Raw genomic sequence first — 20622 nt, 5'->3', positions numbered from 1 at the left:
AGAGGTATCAGCAGTAGGTAAGTTCAGTAGGGTACTCTGTGAAAAAAAACAGGTTTTGGCAGCAGGTAAGGTCAGTAGGGTGCTGGGTGTATAGGAAGAGGTATTAGCAGTAGGTAAGTTCAGTAGGGTACTCAGTGTATAGAAAAAGGTTTTGGCAGCAGGTAAGGTCAGTAGGGTGCTGGGTGTATAGAAAGAGGTATTAGCGGCAGGTAAGGTCAGTAGAGTGCTGGGAGTATAGGAAGAGGTATTAGCAGCAGGTAAGGTCAGTAGGTGCTGGGTGTATAGGAAGAAGTATAAACAGTTGGTAAGGTTTGTTGCTTTGCAGCCTGAAATAAAGACAGAAACAGTTTTTGTTTATCAAGTTGTAATTACTCAGTGCAACTTATAGGGGCCAAAATATCAAGCTCCGAATGAGGCTGCGGCCATCAATCCACCCAATCCTATACGATTGGAATGATTGACACCCCCTGCTAGCGGCCGATTGGCCATGAATCTGCAGGGGGCGGCATTGCACAAGCAGTTCATTTAAGCAGTCTGCATTTATCGATGTGCGGCGGACATGATACGCTACATAATATCATGTCCGCTCGCACTTTCATAAATGGGCCCCCTAACATCCAAGTGAAAGATATAACACCAAGATGTCAGATGAAAATAAAGACAATTCAAAAACAGAATCACTGCAAAACTGCTCCAGCTCCGTTACATTTGATGGTGACCGTTTGTGGACTGCAGTCTTCAAGTCATGCCACAGATATTCAATGGGGTTTAAGTCTGGGCTCTGACTACGCCATACAAGGACATTCACCTTTTATTCCTTCAACCACTGTGTGGTCATTTTTGCTGTGTGCTTTGGGTCATCGTCATGTTGGAAGGTAAACCTTCTTCCCATTGACAACTTCCTGGCAGAGGGCAGCAGATTTTCCTCAATAATTTGACAGTATTTTGCCCCACCCATTATTTCTTCTATCCAGACAAGTGCTTCAGTGCCTGCTGAAGAGAAACACCCCCATAACAGGATATTACCACATCCATGCTTTACTGTAGGTATTGTGTTATTTGGATGGTGAGCTGTATTGGATTTCCTCCAGACATATCGTTTGATGTTGAGGCCTAATAATTCAATTTTAGTCTCATCTGACCATAACACATTTTCCATGTAGCCTAAGAATCTCCTAGGTGTGTTATGGCAAAGCTCAGTCGTGACTGCATGTGTCCTTTATTGAGGAGTGGCTTTTTTCTTGCAACCCTCCCATACAAGCCACATTTATGGAGAATTTGTGATATTGTTGTCACATGTACACAATGACTACTCTTTGTCATACATTCCTGCAACTGCTTTAGAATTGCTGTGGGTCTGTTGGTAGCCTCTCTGACCAGTTTCTTCCTGGCTCTTTCATCCAGTTTGGAGCAACATCCTGATCCAGAGAGGGTCTGCTTTGTTCCAAATACCTTCCACTTCTTAAGAATAAACTTCACTGTGCTTCTAAGCATTGATAAAGCCTTTGATATTTTCTTGTATCCATCTCCTGACTTGTGCCTGTCCACATTATTATCGTGGAGATCTTTTGACAGTGCCTTGCCACCCATAGTTGATTGTTTGCTTTAGTTGCACAACCAGGGACTGAGATGGTCCAGGAAAGCTTTTTTTCATGCTGAGCTAATCAATATGCCCACAGCTGATCACAGTTGAAGGTCAAATGGCTTTGTGTGTGCCGTTGAGAAGGTGATTAGCTACACCTGATTGAGTTTACAAGTAATTTTAGGAGGGGTGATCTTTTTTCCAACTCAGTGATTCTGTTTCTGAATTGTCTTTCTTTTTGCCTGACATGTTGGTGTTATATCTTTCACTTGGATGCAATTACAACTGGATAAACAAAAACTTTGTCTTTAGTTCAGGCTGCAAAGCACCAACATGTGATTATTTTCAAGGGGGGCAATTCTTTTCAATACCCTCTGTAGGAAGAGGTATTAGCAGCCGGTAAGGTCAGTAGGTGCTGGGTGTATAGGAAGAGGTATTAGCAACAGGTATAGTCAGTAGGGGCTGAGTGTATATGAAGAAGTATTAGCAGTATTAAGGTCAGTAGGATGCTGGGTGTATAGGTGAAATGCATAGCTTTAGGGTTACATGAAATGTGTATCCTTTACATAAGTGAAAAAGGTTGGGTAATAGTACCCCCTTAACTACAAATACATCTGTATACACACATAAACACATATACACTGCTTTACCCTTAAGCAGAATATATGTTTGGGTAGGTATGGACACTGGCAGGTAAACAAGGCTCATTGCAATGATGATCTGGCACAGCTTTTTATTGTAAATTCCCTGTCATGTCTATATTAAGAGGATTTATTTCAGACACAGCAAGTCTTTCACATGAGATGGGAGAATGTCTATGTTTTACAAATTGAAACAATTGTCTGACAACTTCCTGGCAACAGCTTTGAGTTTCTTTTGAGTTGTTTGTAACTTCCCAGGTTGGCAGCTGCTTCCTACTCTTCAGGCACAAACAGAACACACCTGTATATTCATTGCTGCAAGGATTCATTGTGCAGAAAATACATTTGTCACATGAAATGCCAAATACAGCTTGACACACTGGGGAGAGAAAAAATCATTCTGATACCAGCATATGCTGAACATGTGTGAATAATAATAGTAATAACAACAATAATATTAATAGTAAGAATAGCAACAAAAACAATAATGAAAATAGTAATAATAATGTTTAAAATGATAATAATAATAACAATAATAATAATTAAAATGATAATAATGATAACAATAATAATAATAATAATTAAAATAATAATAATAATGATAATAATAATAACAATAACAATAATTAAAATTATAATAATGATAATAATAATTAAAATGATAATAATGATAATAATAATAATAATTAAAATGATAATAATGATAACAATAATAATAAATAAAATAATAATAATAATAATGATAATAATAATAATAATAATTAAAATGATAATAATAATAACAATAATAATAATTAAAATTATAATAATGATAATAATAATAATAATAAATAAAAACATAATTTATGTAAGAACTTACCTGATAAATTCATTTCTTTCATATTAACAAGAGTCCATGAGCTAGTGACGTATGGGATATACATTCCTACCAGGAGGGGCAAAGTTTCCCAAACCTTAAAATGCCTATAAATACACCCCTCACCACACCCACAAATCAGTTTAACGAATAGCCAAGAAGTGGGGTGATAAGAAAAAAAGTGCGAAGCATATAAAATAAGGAATTGGAATAATTGTGCTTTATACAAAAAAAAATCATAACCACCACAAAAAAGGGTGGGCCTCATGGACTCTTGTTAATATGAAAGAAATGAATTTATCAGGTAAGTTCTTACATAAATTATGTTTTCTTTCATGTAATTAACAAGAGTCCATGAGCTAGTGACGTATGGGATAATGACTACCCAAGATGTGGATCTTTCCACACAAGAGTCACTAGAGAGGGAGGGATAAAATAAAGACAGCCAATTCCTGCTGAAAATAATCCACACCCAAAATAAAGTTTAACAAAAAACATAAGCAGAAGATTCAAACTGAAACCGCTGCCTGAAGAACTTTTCTACCAAAAACTGCTTCAGAAGAAGAAAATACATCAAAATGGTAGAATTTAGTAAAAGTATGCAAAGAGGACCAAGTTGCTGCTTTGCAGATCTGGTCAACCGAAGCTTCATTCCTAAACGCCCAGGAAGTAGAAACTGACCTAGTAGAATGAGCTGTAATTCTTTGAGGCGGAATTTTACCCGACTCAACATAGGCAAGATGAATTAAAGATTTCAACCAAGATGCCAAAGAAATGGCAGAAGCTTTCTGGCCTTTCCTAGAACCGGAAAAGATAACAAATAGACTAGAAGTCTTACGGAAAGATTTCGTAGCTTCAACATAATATTTCAAAGCTCTAACAACATCCAAAGAATGCAATGATTTCTCCTTAGAATTCTTAGGATTAGGACATAATGAAGGAACCACAATTTCTCTACTAATGTTGTTGGAATTCACAACTTTAGGTAAAAATTCAAAAGAAGTTCGCAACACCGCCTTATCCTGATGAAAAATCAGAAAAGGAGACTCACACGAAAGAGCAGATAATTCAGAAACTCTTCTAGCAGAAGAGATGGCCAAAAGGAACAAAACTTTCCAAGAAAGTAATTTAATGTCCAATGAATGCATAGGTTCAAACGGAGGAGCTTGAAGAGCTCCCAAAACCAAATTCAAACTCCATGGAGGAGAAATTGACTTAATGACAGGTTTTATACGAACCAAAGCTTGTACAAAACAATGAATATCAGGAAGAATAGCAATCTTTCTGTGAAAAAAAACAGAAAGAGCGGAGATTTGTCCTTTCAAAGAACTCGCGGACAAACCCTTATCTAAACCATCCTGAAGAAACTGTAAAATTCTCGGTATTCTAAAAGAATGCCAAGAAAAATGATGAGAAAGACACCAAGAAATATAAGTCTTCCAGACTCTATAATATATCTCTCGAGATACAGATTTACGAGCCTGTAACATAGTATTAATCACGGAGTCAGAGAAACCTCTATGACCAAGAATCAAGCGTTCAATCTCCATACCTTTAAATTTAAGGATTTCAGATCCGGATGAAAAAAAGGACCTTGAGACAGAAGGTCTGGTCTTAACGGAAGAGTCCATGGTTGGCAAGATGCCATCCGGACAAGATCCGCATACCAAAACCTGTGAGGCCATGCCGGAGCTATTAGCAGAACAAACGAGCATTCCCTCAGAATCTTGGAGATTACTCTTGGAAGAAGAACTAGAGGCGGAAAGATATAGGCAGGATGATACTTCCAAGGAAGTGATAATGCATCCACTGCCTCCGCCCGAGGATCCCGGGATCTGGACAGATACCTGGGAAGTTTCTTGTTTAGATGAGAGGCCATCAGATCTATCTCTGGGAGCCCCCACATTTGAACAATCTGAAGAAATACCTCTGGGTGAAGAGACCATTCGCCCGGATGCAACGTTTGGCGACTGAGATAATCCGCTTCCCAATTGTCTACACCTGGGATATGAACCGCAGAGATTAGACAGGAGCTGGATTCCGCCCAAACCAAAATTCGAGATACTTCTTTCATAGCCAGAGGACTGTGAGTCCCTCCTTGATGATTGATGTATGCCACAGTTGTGACATTGTCTGTCTGAAAACAAATGAACGATTCTCTCTTCAGAAGAGGCCAAAACTGAAGAGCTCTGAAAACTGCACGGAGTTCCAAGATATTGATCGGTAATCTCACCTCCTGAGATTCCCAAACTCCTTGTGCCGTCAGAGATCCCCACACAGCTCCCCAACCTGTGAGACTTGCATCTGTTGAAATTACAGTCCAGGTCGGAAGAACAAAAGAAGCCCCCTGAATTAAACGATGGTGATCTGTCCACCACGTTAGAGAGTGCCGAACAAACGGTTTTAAAGATATTAATTGATATATCTTCGTGTAATCCCTGCACCATTGGTTCAGCATACAGAGCTGAAGAGGTCGCATGTGAAAACGAGCAAAGGGGATCGCGTCCGATGCAGCAGTCATAAGACCTAGAATTTCCATGCATAAGGCTACCGAAGGGAATGATTGAGACTGAAGGTTTCGACAGGCTGTAATCAATTTTAGACGTCTCTTGTCTGTTAAAGACAAAGTCATGGACACTGAATCTATCTGGAAACCCAGAAAGGTTACCCTTGTTTGAGGAATCAAAGAACTTTTTGGTAAATTGATCCTCCAACCATGATCTTGAAGAAACAACACAAGTCGATTCGTATGAGACTCTGCTAAATGTAAAGACGGAGCAAGTACCAAGATATCGTCCAAATAAGGAAATACCACAATACCCTGTTCTCTGATTACAGACAGAAGGGCACCGAGAATCTTTGTGAAAATTCTTGGAGCTGTAGCAAGGCCAAACGGTAGAGCCACAAATTGGTAATGCTTGTCTAGAAAAGAGAATCTCAGGAACTGATAATGATCTGGATGAATCGGAATATGCAGATATGCATCCTGTAAATCTATTGTGGACATATAATTCCCTTGCTGAACAAAAGGCAATATAGTCCTTACAGTTACCATCTTGAACGTTGGTATCCTTACATAACGATTCAATAATTTTAGATCCAGAACTGGTCTGAAGGAATTCTCCTTCTTTGGTACAATGAAGAGATTTGAATAAAACCCCATCCCCTGTTCCGGAACTGGAACTGGCATAATTACTCCAGCCAACTCTAGATCTGAAACACAATTCAGAAATGCTTGAGCTTTCACTGGATTTACTGGGACATGGGAAAGAAAAAATCTCTTTGCAGGAGGTCTCATCTTGAAACCAATTCTGTACCCTTCTGAAACAATGTTCTGAATCCAAAGATTGTGAACAGAACTGATCCAAATTTCTTTGAAAAAACGTAACCTGCCCCCTACCAGCTGAACTGGAATGAGGGCCGTACCTTCATGTGAACTTAGAAGCAGGCTTTGCCTTTCTAGCAGGCTTGGATTTATTCCAGACTGGAGATGGTTTCCAAACTGAAACTGCTCCTGAGGACGAAGGATCAGGCTTTTGTTCTTTGTTGAAACGAAAGGAACGAAAACGATTGTTAGCCCTGTTTTTACCTTTAGACTTTTTATCCTGTGGTAAAAAAGTTCCTTTCCCACCAGTAATAGTTGAAATAATAGAATCCAACTGAGAACCAAATAATTTGTTTCCCTGGAAAGAAATGGAAAGTAGAGTTGATTTAGAAGCCATATCAGCATTCCAAGTCTTAAGCCATAAAGCTCTTCTGGCTAAGATAGCCAGAGACATAAATCTAACATCAACTCTAATAATATCAAAAATGGCATCACAGATGAAATTATTAGCATGCTGGAGAAGAATAATAATATCATGAGAATCACGATTTGTTACTTGTTGCGCTAGAGTTTCCAACCAAAAAGTTGAAGCTGCAGCAACATCAGCCAATGATATAGCAGGTCTAAGAAGATTACCTGAACATAGATAAGCTTTTCTTAGAAAAGATTCAATTTTTCTATCTAAAGGATCCTTAAACGAGGTACCATCTGATGTAGGAATGGTAGTACGTTTAGCAAGGGTAGAAATAGCCCCATCAACTTTAGGGATTTTGTCCCAAAATTCTAATCTGTCAGGCGGAACAGGATATAATTGCTTAAAACGTTTAGAAGGAGTAAATGAATTACCCAATCTGTCCCATTCCTTAGCAATTACTGCAGAAATAGCATTAGGAACAGGAAAGACTTCTGGAATAACCGCAGGAGCTTTAAAAACCTTATCCAAACGTATAGAATTAGTATCAAGAGGACTAGAATCCTCTATTTCTAAAGCAATTAGTACTTCTTTAAGTAAAGAGCGAATAAATTCCATCTTAAATAAATATGAAGATTTATCAGCATCAATCTCTGAGACAGAATCCTCTGAACCAGAAGAGTCCAAAGAATCAGAATGATGGTGTTCATTTAAAAATTCATCTGTAGAGAGAGAAGATTTAAAAGACTTTTTACGTTTACTAGAAGGAGGAATAACAGACAAAGCCTTCTTTATGGATTCAGAAACAAAATCTCTTATGTTATCAGGAACATTCTGCACCTTAGATGTTGAGGGAACTGCAACAGGCAATGGTACATCACTAAAGGAAATATTATCTGCATTAACAAGTTTGTCATGACATTTAATACAAACAACAGCTGGAGGAATAGCTACCAAAAGTTTACAGCAGATACACTTAGCTTTGGTAGATCCAGCAGGCAGAGGTTTTCCTGTAGTATCTTCTGGCTCAGATGCAACGTGAGACATCTTGCAATATGTAAGAGAAAAAATAACATATAAAGCAAAATAGATCAAATTCCTTATAAGACAGTTTCAGGAATGGGAAAAAAATGCCAAACATCAAGCTTCTAGCAACCAGAAGCAAATGAAAAATGAGACTGAAATAATGTGGAGACAAAAGCGACGCCCATATTTTTTGGCGCCAAATAAGACGCCCACATTATTTGGCGCCTAAATGCTTTTGGCGCCAAAAATGACGCCACATCCGGAACGCCGACATTTTTGGCGCAAAATAACGTCAAAAAAATGACGCAACTTCCGGCGACACGTATGACGCCGGAAACGGAAATGAATTTTTGCGCCAAAAAAGTCCGCGCCAAGAATGACGCAATAAAATGAAGCATTTTCAGCCCCCGCGAGCCTAACAGCCCACAGGGAAAAAAGTCAAATTTTTTGAGGTAAGAAAAATATGATAATTAAAGCATAATCCCAAATATGAAACTGACTGTCTGGAAATAAGGAAAGTTGAACATTCTGAGTCAAGGCAAATAAATGTTTGAATACATATATTTAGAACTTTATAAATAAAGTGCCCAACCATAGCTTAGAGTGTCACAGAAAATAAGACTTACTTACCCCAGGACACTCATCTACATGTTTGTAGAAAGCCAAACCAGTACTGAAACGAGAATCAGTAGAGGAAATGGTAAATATAAGAGTATATCGTCGATCTGAAAAGGGAGGTAAGAGATGAATCTCTACGACCGATAACAGAGAACCTTATGAAATAGACCCCGTAGAAGGAGATCACTGCATTCAATAGGCAATACTCTCCTCACATCCCTCTGACATTCACTGCACGCTGAGAGGAAAACCGGGCTCCAACTTGCTGCGGAGCGCATATCAACGTAGAATCTAGCACAAACTTACTTCACCACCTCCCTTGGAGGCAAAGTTTGTAAAAACTGATTTGTGGGTGTGGTGAGGGGTGTATTTATAGGCATTTTAAGGTTTGGGAAACTTTGCCCCTCCTGGTAGGAATGTATATCCCATACGTCACTAGCTCATGGACTCTTGTTAATTACATGAAAGAAATAATAATAATAATGATAATAATAATTAAAATGATAATAATGATAACAATAATAATAAATAAAATAATAATAATAATGATAATAATAATAATAATTAAAATGATAATAATAACAATAATAATAATTAAAATGATAATAATAATGATAACAATGATTAAAATGATAATAATAATAATTAAAATGATAAGATTAATCATAATAATAACAATATTAATGATAATAACAATAAAAAATGATAACAATAATAATGATAATAATGAATAAAACAATAATAATAATGATTAATGATAACTTCTATCAGAAGAGGGAACACCTCAGAGAAGCTAACGGACGTGAAGTTCTGTCACCTGTCTGAGAAGAAATACGCACCCCACCGTACATGCGTTCCACTTCCTGCGTTACGTGCCTCTCAGTACCTCCCTGTGGCGGGAAATTTAAACGCAGTTACAGCGACTGTACAGCAGAGCTGCGGATCACATGGTCCTAGTACCCACTCCAAGGAACCTTTACAGCTCAAGACACCACTCGCACCAAATGGGGCCCCAGACTGTCACCTCTATTCGTGGGACAGATCCTGCAGGAGAGCCTGTGATAAACATCTAGCAGCCGGAAGATTTGTGTAACTTGCCCCCTGATCCTACAGCTCTCACTAACCACAGTCCGGATGTCACTTACACCTGTGGGACAGATCCAGCAGAACAGTCCCTGTTAGACATCCAGCAGCTGGAAGATCTTTGTAACTCACTCGCCCCTGGGGGGGGAGAAGTGAGTGCAGTATTGTTAGTGGATGATAGGTGTGTACAGTGCTTAGAGACTAGTAGTTTTATCTTGTTCATACTGTATATAAGGGTTGATTGCTAAAGTCTCACATTCAGCTGGGTGCTTTTTTCTTTATATGTAGGCGAATTGGGTGAAAACCAAATCTAAGGCACAATACAATATAATAAGAAATGTGTAGATGTCAGTATTGCTATACATGCAAACAGTGACCTGGTTTACTAATTCATAATATTGAAAAACTGAAAGAAAAGAAAATGCTCCATATTTTAAAGTGCAAAAAGCATGTTGGCCCTGCAGACTGTGCATGAGATTTTTGCGCAATATGGCCCAAGTTCTTTAGCAGTAAAGGAGTTAATTTGATTTGTGTTTTTATTAAGGGTGTGCTTTCCTTATCCTGTACAGAAACACTTGTAAGATTCAGAAAATGTTTCTTGTAGGACTCTTATAGGGTAAGAAGTGGCTGGGGCTATGGAGGACAAACGGAGGTGGGCACGTGTGCAGGGAGCATGTAATTCAGATAGAGCATGTAATTTTAAACAACTTTCCAATTTATTTTTACCATCAAATTTGCTTTGTTCTTTTGGTTTTCTTTGTTGAAAGCTAAATCTAAGTAGCTTCATATGCAAATTTCTAAGCCCTTGTAGGCCGCCTCTTATCTCAGTGCATTTTGAGGGTTTTTTTTCAGCTAGACAGCACTAGTTCATGTGTGCCATATAGATAACATTGTGCTCACTCCCACGGAGTCCGTACTGATTGGCTAAAATGAAAGTCTGTCTAAAGAACTGAGATAAGGGTTCAGTCTGCAAAGCCTTATATACAAGGTAATCACAAACAGCCCCCAGCTCACCCTATTTGCCTGTCTCTCACACACAGCCCTCAGCTCACCCTAGCTGCCCTACACATACCCATCAGACACACAGATATCAGCTCACCCTATCTGCCCGTCTCTCATACACCACCCCCAGCTCACCCTAGCTGCCCCTCTTACACAAACAGCCCCCTGTTCACCCTACATGCCCTTCACACACCTACACACACAGCCCCCTGCTCACCCTACCTGACCTACACACACAGCCCCCTGCTCACGCTACCTGACCTACACACACAGCCCCCAGCTCACCCTAGCTGCCCCTCTTACACAAACACCCCCCTGTTCACTCTTCCTGCCTCTCCCTCTCACACACACAGCCCCCTGATCACCCTACCTGCCCTTCACACACACACACAGACCCCAGCTCACCCTTCCTGCCTCTCCCTCTCACAGCCCCCTGTTCACCCTTCCTGCCTCTCCCTCTCACACACACAGCCCCCTGCTCACCCTACACACATCCCCCAGATCACCCTATCTGCTCCTCACACACAAACAGTAAGGGCAGTGACAGGAAGCATCCCATTTCACCTAGGGCTATTTTTTAAGTTTATAATCGTTATTATTATTATTATTATAATAATATTTACTAGAGCAGTGATTTTCAACCTTTTTTTTGCCATGGCACACTTTTTTACATTAAAAAATCCTGCGGCACACCACCATCCCAAAATTTTACAAAATCACACATTGTAGCCTAATACAGTATATATATATATATATATATATATATATATATATATATATATATATATATATATATATATATATATAAAACACACAGGAATGGACAGCACTCACAGACTGGACTGGGTACACATCCTAAGCCACTGTTAACTCCACAGCCCTGAACACTGACAGACAGCTGCAAAGTTCCCAGCAACCCAGGCAGTTAACCCCCGAGCAACCTGGGTGTCAGGTCCGCAGGGGAGCATTACAATCATTAACACAAAACACCCAGCACTCACTAGCAGATTCACAGCAATGTTTAAAAGCAAAACTGGGGGAAGTCAGTTACATTTGGCGCCAAAGGATCAAGCCCAGGACCGCGACAAGGTCTCCCCCTTTCTGGGACCCTAACCAGCACCCACACAATGCATACTTCCAAACAAACCAACTGGGAACCTCCCAGGGTGACACAGGCTTTTGTAACCTCCCCTATGTAAATACAAAACACAGGAATGGACCGCACTCACAGACTGGACTGGGTACACATCCTAAGCCACTGTTAACTCCACAGCCCTGAACACTGACAGACAGCTGCAAAGTTCCCAGCAACCCAGGCAGTTAACCCCCGAGCAACCTGGGTGTCAGGTCCGCAGGGGAGCATTACAATCATTAACACAAAACACAAAAAACCCAGAACTCACTAGCAGATTCACAGCAATGTTTAAAAGCAAAACTGGGGGAAGTCAATTACATTTGGCGCCAAAGGATCAAGCCCAGGACCACGACAAGGTCTCCCCCTTCCTGGGACCCTAACCAGCACCCACACAATGCATACTTCCAAACAAACCAACTGGGAACCTCCCAGGGTGACACAGGCTTTTGTAACCTCCCCTATGTGTGGGTGCTGGGCTTGATCCTTTGGCGCCAAATGTAACTGACTTCCCCCAGTTTTGCTTTTAAACATTGCTGTGAATCTGCTAGTGAGTGCTGGGTTTTTGTGTTTTGTGTTAATGATTGTAATGCTCCCCTGCGGACCTGACACCCAGGTTGCTCGGGGGTTAACTGTCTGGGTTGCTGGGAACTTTGCAGCTGTCTGTCAGTGTTCAGGGTTGTGGAGTTAACAGTGGCTTAGGATGTGTACCCAGTCCAGTCTGTGAGTGCGGTCCATTCCTGTGTTTTGTATTTACATAGGGGAGGTTACAAAAGCCTGTGTCACCCTGGGAGGTTCCCAGTTGGTTTGTTTGGAAGTATGCATTGTGTGGGTGCTGGTTAGGGTCCCAGGAAGGGGGAGACCTTGTCGTGGTCCTGGGCTTGATCCTTTGGCGCCAAATGTAACTGACTTCCCCCAGTTTTGCTTTTAAACATTGCTGTGAATCTGCTAGTGAGTGCTGGGTTTTTTGTGTTTTGTATATATACAAAACAACCCTACTGGTTGAAAAACACTGCACTAGAGCGTCCCTTTAATCCATATTTTGTATGTCACTAAAAGCCAAGGAGTTAAGGACTGTGTTTTGTGAGTTACCTTCAGTTACTTACCTGCATTAGGGTGGCCAGCAGGTCATGTAATTACACTTAGGTGTATTATAGTAACCAGTAGCAAATGTATGTAATAATAGTTTTTTTTAGGGGGGTGCGCAAATAGCTGGTCTTGCCTAGGGCGCACAATAGTCTAGTACTGGCCCTGCAACCACCTAGTATTACGCTGCCCTGTGCAAATCTGTGGCACCATCCTATTGTGTCAGGATCACTGACTGACTATTTCCTGGTCAGGAGCTTCACTGGCAGCAGGTTATGTATCAGAAACATCAGTGTGAGCAGATCTGCTGTCACCTCTCATGTGTACCACATCAGTTTACAGCATAAGGAGTTGATCCTGTCAGCCAATGATCACAAACATGCACATCCTGTTATACAGCTTTTATCTAATCTTTATCACGCAAAGAATATTTTTGATGGGTAAATGCTACTGGCTGATGCTAAAACACTATGGAATCCATTACTATCTATCTGTGTTTTGCTCCCACCAAATTGGGAGCTGAGTTCCTCAAGTGATCACAATTCTATATTGTTTTATTTGTTAAAAACTCCCCGCTACAAACATCTTCTCAGTAGGAAAGCTCCTCAAAAGTAATTGTTCAAAATAGAAACGGGAGGTCTCTTGAAACTGATACAATAGCCCATTCACACCTCTTAAGGTTACAGGAAACCTCTATTTATGTAGCCCCTTGATCATTTGGCAAGGGAAATACTTATTTACATGTGTGACATTAAACCTATTGTCATCAGAAGACACCCTCAACACTGATTAACCATATGAATACCATACATATCTTGACATGATGGACAGACTTATATAATCTAAGTCACTTCCGGACACTGATATCTACCAAACAAAATTTATGCTTACCTGATAAATGTATTTATCTCTTGACATGGTGAGTCCACGGGATCATCAATTACTGTTGGGAATACCACACCTGGCCAGCAGGAGGAGGCAAAGAGCACCACAACAAGGCTGTTAAGTATCACTTCCCTTCCCACATTCCCACAGACCCCAGTCATTCGACCGAAGGAAAGGAAATAACACAAGGTGCAGAGGTGCCTGAGGTTTATTTAACAAAAACTGTCTGAAAAACAGGGAGGGTTGTGGACTCACCATGTCAAGAAATAAATACATTTATCAGGTAAGCATAAATGTTGTTTTCTTTCTAATGACACGGTGAGTCCATAGGATCATCAATTACTGTTGGGAATCAATACCCAAGCTAGAGGGCACAGATGAAAAGGGAGGGACAAGACAGGAAACCTAAACAGAAGGCACCACTGCTCGCAGAACCTTTCTCCCAAAAGAAGCCTCAGCCGAGGCAAAAATATCAAATTTATATAATTTAGAAAAAGTGTGCAAAGAAGACCAAGTTGCAGCCTTACAGAGCTGTTCTACAGAGGCCTCATTCTTGAAGGCCCAAGAAGAAGACACCGCCCTGGTGGAATGAACTGTAATCCTCTCAGGAGGCTGCTGTCCGGCAGTCTCATATGCCAAACAAATAATACTTCTCAACCAGAGAGAAAGAGAAGTGGCAGTAGCTTTTTGACCCTTTCATTTCCCAGAAAAGCATACAAACAAGGCAGAAGACTGACGAAAGTCCTTTGTAGCCTGCAAATAAAACTTAAGAGCACGCACAATGAAGGATTGGGAGAGAGAGAAGGAACAACAATTTCCTGATTAATATTTGTGTCCAAAACAACCTTAGGAAGAAAGCCAAACTTGGTATGAAGAACTGCCTTATCTGAATGAAATATGAGATAAGGAACCTCACACTGCAAAGCTGAGAGTTCAGAAACTCTCTGAGCAGAAGAAATAGCAGTAAGAAACAAAACCTTCCAAGATAACTTAATATCTATCGAATGCATAGGCTCAAATGGAGCCTGTTGTAAAACTTTAAGAACAAGGCTAAGACTTCAAGGTGGAGCAACTAATTTAAACACAGGCCTGATTCTGACCAGGGCCTCACATAAGGATTGAACATCTGGCATGGCCGCCAGACGCTTGTGTAGCAGAATGGAAAGAGCAGAAATCCGACCCTTGAGGGTACTGACAGATAATCCCTTCTTAAGGCCTTCCTGGAGAAAAGATAAAATCCTTGGAATCCTGACCTTACTCCAAGAATATCCTTTAGACTCACACCAATAAAGATATTTACGCCATATCTTATGATTAATCCTTCTAGTAACAGGCTTACAAGCCTGAACCATGGTCTCAATAACCGATTCGGAAAATCCATGCATGGCTAAAATCAAGCGTTCAATCTCCAAGCGGTCAGCTTCAGAGAAACGAGATTCGGATGAAGTAAGGGCCCCTGAAGCAGAAGGTCCTTCCTGAGAGGTAGTCTCCACGGAGGTATGGACGACATCTCTACTAGTTCTGCATACCAGATCCTGCGAGGCCACGCAGGAGTTATTAGAATCACTGATACTCTCTGTTGCTTGATTCGAGCGATGACTCGCTGAAGGAGAGCAAACTGAGGAAACAAATATGCCAACCTAAAGTTCCAAGGAACTGCTAGAGCATATATCAGAAAGGCTTGAGGGTCTCTCGAACTCGAAACATACTATCGGAGCTTGGTGTTCTGACGAGACGCCATCAGATCCAATTCTGGAAACCCCCATTTGGTTGTTAACCTGGAGAACACTTCCGAATGGAGTTCCCACTCCCCAGGATGGAAAATCTGTCTGCTCAGAAAATCCACTTCCCAATTGTCCACTCCACGAATGTGGATGGCAGATAGACAGCAATTGTAAGCCTCTGCCCACTGGATGACCCATGCCACCTCCTTCATGGCTAAGGAATTCAGAGTTCCCCCTTGGTGGTTGATGTAGGTCACTGAGGTTATATTGTCCATCTGTAATCTGATTAACCTGGGCAAGGACCAGCTGAAGCCAAGCCATCAAGGCATTGAAGATCGCTCTCAACTCCAGAATGTTTATGGGGAGAGCAGATTCCAAAAGTCCCTGCGCCTTCAACGAGTTCCAGACTGCACCCCAACCTAACAGGCTGGCATCTGTGGTCACAATTACCCAAGAGGGTCTTTGAAAACACGTCCCCTGGGACAGATGTTCTTGAGACAGCCACCACGGTAGGGAGTCCTTTGTTGATTGTATAATCCCCGTTCCACTGAGCGACCATGCATAGCTGCAGAGGTCTCAAATAGAACCGAGCAAACGGAACTATGTCCATGGAAGCCACAATCATCCCAATTACCTCCATGCATTGGGCTACTGATGGTTGTGTTGCCAACTGTAGGAACAGGCAAGCGGACAGAATCTTAGCTCTTCTGACCTCCGTCAAAAAAATCTTCATAGCTAGAGAATCTATAATGGTTCCTAAGAAGGTCACTCTTGTAGTCGGAACCAGAGAACTTTTCCCCAGATTGATCTTCCAACTGTGGGAACGAAGAAACGCCAGTAAGATCTTTGTGCTAGTTGAAGGATGACGCCTGAACCAGAATGTCGTCCAGATAGGGCACCACTGCAATTCCCCGAGACCGAATTACTGCCAATAAAGCTCCCAGGACCTCTGAGAAAATTCAGGGAGATGTGGCAAGGCCAAATGGAAGCGCTTCAAATTGAAAATGTTTGTCTAGATAGGCAAACCTCAGATATTTGTGATGATCCCTGTGAATGGGAACGTGTAGGTATGCATCCTTCAGGTCTATGGTTATCATGAATTGACCCTCTTGAATCAGGGGCAGGATGGAGCGGATAGTCTCCATCTTGAAGGACAGTACTCTCAGGAACTTGTTTAGTAACTTTAGATCTAGAATGGGTCTGAAAGTTCCCTTTTTTTGGGAACCACAAACAAGTTTGAGTAAAACCCAAGCCCCTGTTCCTGACTTGGAACAGGCACTATCACTCCCAAGAGGGAAAGGTCCTGTACACATTTCAAGAACGCCTCTCTTTTTATCTGGTCTACAGATAATCTTGAGAGGTGGAACCTGCCCCTGGGAGGAAAAGTTTTGAACTCTAACTTGTACCTCTGGGAAACTATGCCCACTGCCCATGGGTCTGGGACATCTCTTTCCCAAGTTTGCACAAGCTGAGAGAGTCTGCCCCCCACTTAATCCGATCCCGGATCGGGGGTAAACCCTTCATGCTGACTTGGATTCAGCTGCAGGTTTCTTGGATTGCTTCCCCTTGTTCCAAGACTGACCAGGCTTCCAAGAGGACTTGGATTGTTCCTGTTTGGTAGAGGCAGGGGAAGGATTACCTCTGAAGTTGCGAAAGAAACAAAAATTAGTCTGACGTCCTTCAATTTGTTCTTCTTGTCTTGAGGCAGAAAAGATCCTTTACCACCAGTGATATCGGAAATCATTTCTGCCAAAGCCGGCCCGAACAAGGTTTTTCCCTTGTAAGGGATTGCCAAAAGCTTAGATCTAGAAGAAACATCTGCAGACCAGGATTTAAGCCATAGCACTCTATGTGCTAAGACTGCAAAGCCAGATATTTTGGCCCCTAACTTAATAACTTGCAAAGACGCGTCAGTTATAAAGGAATTAGCTAATTTCAGAGCCTTTATCCTCTATCCTGAATCTCCACTAAAGGAGTTTCAGCTTGAAGAGATTCAGACAAAGCGTCAAAACAATAGGCTGCAGCACTGGTTACTGTAGCAATACACACCGCCGGTTGCCACTGTAACCCCAGATGAGTATACATCTTTTTTTAAAAGAGCCTCCAGTTTTTTGTCTATAGGATCTTTGAAAGAGCAACTATCCTCAATAGGGATAGTAGTTCTCTTAGCCAAGGTGGAAATCGCCCCTTCCACCTTGGGAACCGTCTGCCACGACTCATTGAAAGAGTCGGCTACCAGAAACATCTTCCTGAAGACAGGGGAGGGGGTAAAAGGAATTCCTGGTCTCTCCCATTCCTGGGTAATCTCTGTGGCACAGTCCAGAACTGGAAACACCTCTCCAAGAGAGGGGACATCAAAGTATCTATTCAACTTACTAGACTTTTTAGGATGGACAGCGATAGGCATATCAGGGTCGTCCAGAGTAGCTAGAACCTCCTTTAACAAAGCACAAAGGTGTTCAAGCTTGAATCTGAAGGAAACCACTTTAGCATCAGAAGCAGGAATTACACTATCTGAATCTGAGATTTCACCCTCAGAGGCTACTGAAGTATCCTCCTCTTCCAACTCATGGGAAAGAGCAGCCTGGTTAGCCTGAACAGGATCTGATACCTTGCTATCTGAGTCTATAATCTTCCTCTTACATTTCCCCTGCAGCATGGGGATGGCCGCTATCGCCTCAGATACCACCGAGGATACCTGGGCCGCCTTTTCAGCCTTCAAATACACTCCATCCGGAGATTGAGAGGACCCGCAGGGCACTGCATGAGACGATAAAACAGATTGGGACCCTTGTGGAAAAGGCTGCGCCTGAACAGCATCCACATGAGAGAGTGGAGGCTCAGAATCAAACAGTCTGTCTTTGTACATCAAGGTTCTTTCAATACAAGAACCACAAAAAGGCAAAGGAGGTTCAACTAGGGCCTTCAAGCAAATTTTACACTGTAATTGGCATAGACTTTAAATCCATCTTGCAACAAAAGAATTAGCAAACACAAAAAAGATAAAAAAATAAAAATTTATTTTTCAAAATTTTCAAAACGTTACTGTCCCTTTAAGGCTTTCGCTAATATGCGGTAACAGTTGGTTGTTCTGCTTATAGCAGCGACTTCTATTATTGGGACCGTTTTTTTTCTATTAAATGGATCATTTGCGGTCCGTTGGGGGCTGTGACATCACGGAGGGCGGGGCCTTTTCTCCTGTCGCAGTGCACGTTTTGGTTTGGCGTCTTTCCTCCCAGAGTTCACGACTTCAGTAATCCTCTCCCTCCTGAGACTGTTGTGCTGTTCGATATCGCTGCAGTGTGGTTCAGGTAGGCACCGTAGCTTAGTGCTGTGGTGTAGAGGGTGCAGCGGTTTAGTTTGAGTTAAAAAATTAAAAGTAAATTGATTTTTTTCTCTTATCTTGGCCTGTGAAGTTTTTCTGACAAGGCTTGTCGGGGTTCAGTTATTACTGAGCCACTAATAAATTGTAAAACACCTAATTACTGATGGGACCTACACAGTAAAGTGCCTCTCTCCCAAGGACTCTGATGTCCTGGAACGTCACAGTGCCCTACTAGCCAAAGAAACCTGTACTCACAGGAAAGATCCCAAGTAAAACTGCAGACCATATCTTAAAGTGCCAGAGTTCTTTCTCTCCCAAGAAATAAAATGGCACTTACCTGCACCCATGTTTGTTCGACAGGGAGACATCTCACTTGGTATGAGAGGAAGCCACTCCTCACAGAGACCTGTGGAAAAAAAGAATGAACAGAGTAAGCCTACTCTGGTATTCTGACATAGGGCAGCAATCTGTTAGGAAAAAGCAGTGAGGCCCACCTCACAAGTTCCCAACTGCTTAAAAGCTACCACAGTCCTCCTGATGAAAATAACACGGAGTAGAGCTATACCCAAATTGTGATGGAAGATCAGAGCAATCCTGCCCTGGCTTAAAAACAAAAAAAATCTTGATAGAAGAATCTTTTACTAAACACCTATTACTTCACCTCCTACTTGCACTAGAGGCAAAGAGAATGACTGGGGTTTGTGGGAAGGAAAGTGATACTTAACAGCCTTGATGTGGTGCTGTTTCCCTCCTCCTGCTGGCCAGGAGTGGTATTCCCAACAGTAATTTTTGATCCCGTGGACTCACCCTGTCATTAGAAAGGAATAGTGTTTTTATATTACATTTTTATTATTTGATTGTAAGTCATACACACTGTTGTGATTATCATTAGCAGTACTAGTGTTATTAAAATACTGTTTTAAAGGAGATCACTTAGTTGCAACTTTCCTAATTAACTATTGCAATATATTTCCATCCGCACCACTGCTTACCCATCTTAAGTCCAGTAAAAAAAAAAAGCCAGAGACATAACTAAAAAACTCTGGGCCCCGGTGCAAGAATCCATGAAGGGCCCCCCTCACCGGCATGGTATGAGGCTGACGTTAGTTACCACACATTACCATAAAAAGATGCATAGCGGATTCACGCTTTCACCGTAATGGGGTAGCCACCAGTGTGTGTCAGGATAATCAATGTAAGTCTCCAGAGAGCGCGTATGTGTATATAAAAAATCTTTGTTTGTACCACGGAGAGTGCTCGCTACGGACTTTGTGTTTATATATATATATATATAAATAATAGAATATATATATATACATAAACACAAAGTTAGTCAGAGCTTTCTTTTTTTATTTCAGGATGGTTTTCTTTTCACAGTCAGCCCAAGTTTAGTGACCTCTAGTGGCAAAGAAAGGAACTGCGCCCCCATAAATAAGCAGTTATAAAATTATTTTGTGCTGGAATAATGTAGGCCCCCTTAAAGGAGGGGCCCAGTTATAATGGTGACCCTGCAACCCCTGTAGGTACGCCTCTGCTAGAAGCTCATAGTCACCATTTTATTTTCAGTTCACAACAAAATAGAAATTCTTAACAAACCATAGAAATAAATATTGTTTAAAAAACACTTATGAAAGTTGCAAAGCGACAATATAGCGGTGAAAAGAGTGCACAGTGTGCCCACCCTACCTACCACGCATTCAGATGTGTTAGCAGTGGTGCGGATGGAAATGGGCTGCAATAGTTAACTATGAAAGTCACGACTAAGTGATCTCCTTTAAAAACACAATTTTAATAACGTCACTACTGTCTGTAACAACCATTTGCGAGTGGGAGAATCAGCCAAAAATGTAGTATTGTGATTGTGCTGAATCCTCATAGATAGTGATCAAGGCCTATGTCCCTTTAATGTCAGAATAACGCTATAT

This window comes from Bombina bombina, chromosome 10 (assembly GCF_027579735.1).
Source record: "Bombina bombina isolate aBomBom1 chromosome 10, aBomBom1.pri, whole genome shotgun sequence".
Taxonomy (NCBI): domain Eukaryota; kingdom Metazoa; phylum Chordata; class Amphibia; order Anura; family Bombinatoridae; genus Bombina; species Bombina bombina.
The sequence above is the reverse complement of the archived record's forward strand: the minus strand, read 5'-3'. Positions refer to the sequence as shown.